General features: G+C 41.6%; 1 long non-coding RNA gene across 1 annotated transcript; it reads left to right on the top strand.

The window, feature by feature from the left end:
* Window positions 1-5,812: 5,812 nt before the first annotated feature.
* LOC117457117 (uncharacterized) lies at window positions 5,813-6,279 on the top strand. Its single transcript, XR_004553301.2, has 3 exons — window positions 5,813-5,872; window positions 6,045-6,121; window positions 6,227-6,279. It is a non-coding gene; the product is annotated as an uncharacterized lncRNA (long non-coding RNA).
* Window positions 6,280-6,591: the final 312 nt, after the last annotated feature.

Here is a 6,591-nt window from a genome sequence, read left to right as displayed (position 1 = left end):
ATCGCCTCGGTAGCTCCAAAGACTCTCCTCTCTGACACATGAAGGTGGTTCTGGTGCAGAGCGTCCCGAATGGCTGGAATGAAACGAACGGTCCACAGTCTCTTTACCACTTCATCATAGTGTCGATCCAAATAGTATTCATCGGTAGGGAATAAACACTCGTGCTGCCTCTGACTGGGGTGATCGACTTGACATCCGTTACATGTTTCCTTTCTGTAAAGGTACACGACTCTATCCAACAGATGAACTACAACCGCTTTTACCGTGTTCAGGAATGCCGATGTCCTAATACGTTCTGTAGCATCACCCTTGGGTGCATAAGGAAAGCATGGCGAATCAATGCCTACTGTTGTTGTTGATTCCTCTGGAGACTTGGATGGAGGTTGAGGCATATCCAGCCACCCCGTGATATCAATGTCAGCCATAGCGCTGTCCAGATCTGGTGTCCAAAATGTTGGTGAGGATGGCGGTCCTGTAGGCGTTTGATCCAGGCTGCAGATCGTGGTTTTTCTCAGATCCATGGTTGCTGCTCTCTAAAAATGTCCTTGCGGGGTCCTTACTTTTTAAATGATCTGCTGAGGTGGGTGGGACTTGTTATGTTGACTGGGGGGCGGAGTCCTCTGCAAAAGTGAGGGTCTTTTTCACCAGTATAATGTCCATCGATGTCTGACTTTGTTTAAAAAGTTCTTTAAGCTTTGTAGCTTTTCCTTCAATCATTTCCATCCATGCAGTCAGGGGCACCCTCAAGGACGTTTGAAATACCCCGCAGGTAGAATTAAAATACTCCAAAACAAAATCATCAGAGGAGTCCTTACCCAACGTCACCAAACGGCTTGAGCGGTAATACCAACGCCCAGAGGGTCCGCTTTTAGTTTCCCAGACGGTGCCTGTCAGGACTCTTCTCCCCTCTGGTTGTGTGGGAATATCTCCTTCTTCTTCCTCCACATTGAGGGGTAAAGATGCAGGCTCTTCTTTAATCTCGCATGCTGTTTGTGTTTCTTTGTTTTTCTTTGCAAATATCTTGCACACCTCTGGTTCCACGATGGTTTCTTGATGCACTACTTCTTCCGATACAATGGTTGCTTGTAGATCTCGGGAAGACACCAGAGTTAACACAGCCCAATCTGTTGAGGTCAGTGTCGCTTTAACACTACGGGGTCCATACGTTTCTCCATTCTTCAGATTGTAGAAATGCAGTTCATTAGCCATATAGTTGAATATATAACCCCAAACATCGCCATTTTTTAGAATCCATTCTTCGTGAAGTTTTTCGTCTGTAGGTGTCTGAACCCGGCATACAAACTGCATTCGTTTCTTGATTGGAGCACCCAACGGATGGCTGTAAGTTGTCACCGGTGTCTCGCTGATTAAATTCATATCAAGACGTCTCTTGGCCATTTTCTCTCGACTTGAAAAATATTTAAGAGTGACTAAAGACGATGGCTTTTTATTTAGACAGAGGGAGAGGGTGAGGGGGAAAGTGTGTGTGTGTGTGTGTGTGTGTGTGTGTGTGTGTGTGTGTGTGTGTGTGTGTGTGTGTGTGTGTGTGTGTGTGTGTGTGTGTGTGTGTGTGTGTGTGTGTGTGTGTGTGTGTGTGTGTGTGTGTGTGTGTGTGTGTGTGTGTGTGTGTGTGTGTGTGTGTGTGTGTGTGTGTGTGTGTGTGTGTGTGTGTGTGTGTGTGTGTGTGTTCCCCCTCCTCCACCATATGTTCTCTCCCCTCATGTCCTGTCATGTCCTGTTTGCAAAAACAGAGAGGTTTAAATATATGTTTTAAAGATGCCTTACTTTTGGGATTAATTTCATGTTATTTGCAAGTATTTGTAAGTTACATTCGATACTGTATACAGGATTAACCACACAGGAAGTGGTAAGGAGGCGGGACATATATCCTAGACATATTAATTGATTGAAAACAACGGCATTTTATTTTTCTCATTTTTTTTATTTTAATTTTAATTTTATTTTATTTTGAAAACCGGAAGCGGGGGCGGGACATCCGCCGGAAGCGGGGGCGGGACATCCGGTCGAACGAGGCGGGACTTCCGGTCGAACGAGGCGGGACTTCCGGTTTCAAAATAAAATAAAAGGGCGGGACTTCCGGTCAAATAAGGCGGGACTTCCGGTCGAAAAGGGGCGGGGCGACCTGTCACTTTTTCTGCATACTAATGAGATTGAAGTGGCATTTGTATCACTACTCCAGTGTGCTCAGTGTACAACATCACATGTCATTTCACCTTCGATTCACGGTTTGAAAACGTAGCATTTCGCCACATGCTAATGCTAACCGGAAGTGAATCATTTTCAGAATAAAAGTATTAAGTTAATAGTGTGAACTTCCGGTTTTTTCAGAATAGAACTGATTTAAATTAAATAGTGTATTTAATTCAAAATTACGCCATATCAACATTGATTTTAATTTCTAACAGTATGTATGTACTTCACTATGTATGTAGTATGTACTGTATAATGTACACATGTAGAGTTGTAGAAAATACATGGTGTACAGACAGTACAGTACACTCTGACTGTACAGTCAGTCACTACAGTGTAGCCTATACTGTATAGTAGGTGTGTAATGCATATAGTCTACTCTACACTCTACCTTTCAGCAACGTTTTAGGGATTTAGGCTCAGTCAGCTCAGGGACTGTTTGGTTACTTTAGTTTGGTAAATGAAATACATGTTTGAACTTTGTAGTAGTTCACTGTAGTTGCTGTCATAAGTCATTTGTAGACTAAGTGGCAAAAAGTGTTTTTTTTACATTTGTACATTTGTCTACATTTGGAGAAATGTAGACACAAGTTGGAAGGGAGCACAATAAACCTGATGAGTTTGAATTTGAGTTGATTATGAGTTCATTTTCAATTGATAATTAGCTCACAATAAGTTCACTTTAGTTACTCACACAACTTGACACAAGCCATGGGTTCTGAACCTCTGGACTTGAGTCCGGACCTGAACCTGAATGTGAGTCCAGGTACGCAGCACTAATGACTCCCTTGGTCAGCCATCCTCCAGATCATGTGGGTCTACAGACCCAGCAAGACTCTATACTGTACAAGCCCTGCCATTCTGGGGAATGCAGCCCGTTCCTATGCCACATTACACTACACACCAGACACTGCCTTACACTACACACCAGACACTGCCTTACACTGTAATGCTACCATACATACATGCATATTGAGAAGGAAAGATTGTTACACCCACTCTCATACATATTGTATTCACCTGTACATTTAAAGAAGTGCCCTTGTGAGAGTGTGTATAAGTGTTTTAAGTTCAAAGAGAAGGGGCACAAGTTAAGAGGTTGATGGTTGTCGGGAGCCATTTTTGTTTGTCAGGGAGTGTGTGACACACACAGTGTGTGATCACAATTTTATGTTTATATTTAATATCATTTTAGAAACCTGTTTAACAATGGACAGCAGGGGGAAGTAGATGGCAGGGTAACACTGCCGTAAACGGGTTTGTTGTGATTTGCGCCTGCCGTAAAGGACTGATGTGGAGACGGAGCTGCCGTTGGCTTGCGATTCTGGCAAGACCCGCCAAACGAGCAGCTAAGAATTTGGTTGTTCATCATTTCTCCTGTTTTGCAGGTCAGTTTTGTATACATATTGTCACAAGTGTTATAAGAATCCACGGTAGTGTTGTGTCACGATGTCCTAGTGTTTGAAGTGGTGTCTGGACGTTATTTATTGTCTTCAATGCTGCGTAGGAGACTGCCTCGTGGTTGCTGTGTGCGCGTGTGTGTAATGGCGTTCGCTATTTTAATGTAGCATAACTGAGCTTTGATCAAAGTGAATGCAAGTAAATGTAATTATTTACAGCTCCTATACATTCTGTACTTACATATTTTGTGTGTGTGCTTTGTATTATCTGTATGTGTTCTATGGTCAGAGTTAATACATAAATGCTTGTTGACTGCTAATGCTAGCACAGATTAGTTTCTGATGCTTTACCTGGGAAGGTATTTAAAAGGGTTTGATTACAAAATCAATATCCGAATAGAGAAATTCTTATTTTAAAGGGGACCTATCATGCAAAATGCACCTTTGTACGTCTTTTATACATGAATATGTGTCCTCGGTGTTCCAGGGAACTCACCAAGTGTCAGAAAACACAACCCTCTCTATTTTCCTCCTTCGCCAAATCTCTAAAAAAGGGGCTGAAACGGATCTGAAAAAAATGGATCCAGATTTCAACACTTTTCTACGTCACAGAGAAGTCCTCGGCTTATTGGTCAACTCTCCACCTATCAGGGGAATGAGCCACGGCCACGTGCATTGCCAAACCTCTCATTCGCATATAGGCTATCGGCAGGCTAAATCAACCCACATCTGTGTTTTTGCCTGCTCTTGCCAGGATGTCTAAGCCAGTTAAACGTTGTGCTGTTGTTGGCTGCAAGACTCGGGACAGGGGACTGCATGCGATGCCATCAGTGGAAAAATAAATGAATCTGTGGCTAGACTTCATTTACAAGGGACATGTGCCAGAAGACCACGGAAGATTTCTGTTTGTGTGTTCCAAACATTTTACGACGGACATGTTTATGAACTTCTCTCAAGTCCAACACGGATATGCTTCCAAAGTAATGCTAAACCCGGGATCAATACCAACCATCCGGGACCAGGCCAGTGAGGACACATCCAATTTTGAAGCTGTAAGTTTTTATTTAGCGGTGTTTTTCCTGATAAAGCTATCTCTAGCTTGTAGCATGTAGCTTCACCGTATCAATGTCGCCTCAAACCCAAATAGTAATCGGTTAGGTGTTTATATATTTTTGTAGCATTTTATTTTGTAGCATTTTATTTTGTCTTTGCTTTGTCTTTTATTTGAATTATCAGGCATTTACTAACATGTTCAGACATACTGCCGTAATGGCGATCTGTGTGAAGGCTGTAAAGCCACGCCCTAGGCGATAACACAAGTATTTATTCTCCTATTTATTAGTATTTTGTATCCTCTAAAATCATATTGAGTAAGTTATAATAACAAACGTAATCTTCTGTAGGCAAGTGCCGTTTTTTCCAGAGTTATATGTAAAAGCTTTTGTGATTGTAGTCTGTAAGAACGATCAGATATCATCGATCTGTAAGCTAAGCTACGCTAATGAGACATGCCGTTTATTGCAGCGTTATATGTAAAAGCTTTTGTGTTTACTTGTTTGCGCACATGAATATAAATGGGGCTGTGTTAGGATACAACACTGTGTGTGTATGCGAGGGGGGACACACACCACGAGTAAAACTGAGCTAAAGCCCCGTTGGTCTGTTGTTGTTGACAAGGCCTTACCTCTAGCAACAGGCTAATTAGTGGCTAGCACTCATTACAGTCAGTCTACTGAGCTCAGCCCCTCTCCAACACATCACCTGTATTGAGTCAGAAACACAGCATGCACGTTACGGTTCAAAACTAACTCGGATTGAAAGAGTTTTGCTAAATGGAGAGTTTTAGCCCCCATCTTTTGGGATTTCAGACTATATTTATCCAAATAGTATTTTCTCATCCTGAATACTAAGTTGAGATGATTTTGTTCTAACTATGTTTTCTTCTTTACAGGCCAGCACATCCCTGTTTAAAAAAAGGGCAGCTCATTTGCACTTTCCAGGTTCTCCTCAACGACTCGTCAACAAATCTACAGGTGATCTTTGAGATTAAAATGTATTCTTGCTGTTTTCTTTCAACCATTAGGTCTTCAAAGCAATGAATATGCAGCTATGCAAATACAACACCTTCCGAAGGCATGCCAGGATGTTCATTGAGCCAGCGATTGTTTCTTACTGGCAAAAATCACAGCAAGGCATGCTACAGAAGCTCCATGCAGAGGAGAAAGTGATAGTTGGTGGTGATATGAGGGCTGACTCTCCAGGTATGTCGTATATGTTTTACATAATTCACATTTTACATTTCAGAAAGGGGTTTCACTATGTGTGATTTGTTCAATTAATGGTTCCTGAAAAACATATGCTAAACACTACAAGCAAAAATACAAATTCACCATCCGCAGAGAATAGTAATTACTGTAAAACATATTTTCACAGGCCACTCTGCAAAGTTCGGAAGCTACACTATGATGGACCTGAAGAACAACAAAGTCGTTGACCTCCAGTTGGTTCAGGTAAGTGGGTTGAAATGAAATATCAATGTTTTTTTCTATAACACCGTTTGCACGTTATATATTTAAAATGTGTGTATCAATGGTTATTTGTATGTGTCATAACAGAGCAATGAGGTTGGTGGAAGCTACCACATGGAGTTAGAGGGCCTGAAAAGGAGTCCTTGTTAAAGGAACGTGGTGTGACTCTGGACTGTATTGTCACGGACAGACATCTGCAAATTCAGAAATTCCTAAGGGAAAGCAGCATCACCCAATTCTTTGATGTTTGGCACATAGAAAAAGGTAGTTTTCTTTATATTAATTTCTATGTAAATATATCAATTGTAAATACAATCATTATTTTATTTAGACACAAACCCAGCTTCCTACAATCACATCAGTAGCATAATATTTTGAGTAAACTTTAGGGATTTCTAAGCAACTGGAGAAGGCTGCAAAAAAGAAGGACAGCGAAAAACTTCGAGGGTGGG

The sequence above is a fragment of the Pseudochaenichthys georgianus genome, chromosome 13 (genome assembly GCF_902827115.2).
Source record: "Pseudochaenichthys georgianus chromosome 13, fPseGeo1.2, whole genome shotgun sequence".
NCBI classification, from domain to species: Eukaryota; Metazoa; Chordata; class Actinopteri; order Perciformes; family Channichthyidae; genus Pseudochaenichthys; species Pseudochaenichthys georgianus.
Note: the sequence above shows the minus strand (reverse complement) of the source record. Positions and strands in the feature narration are given on the sequence as shown.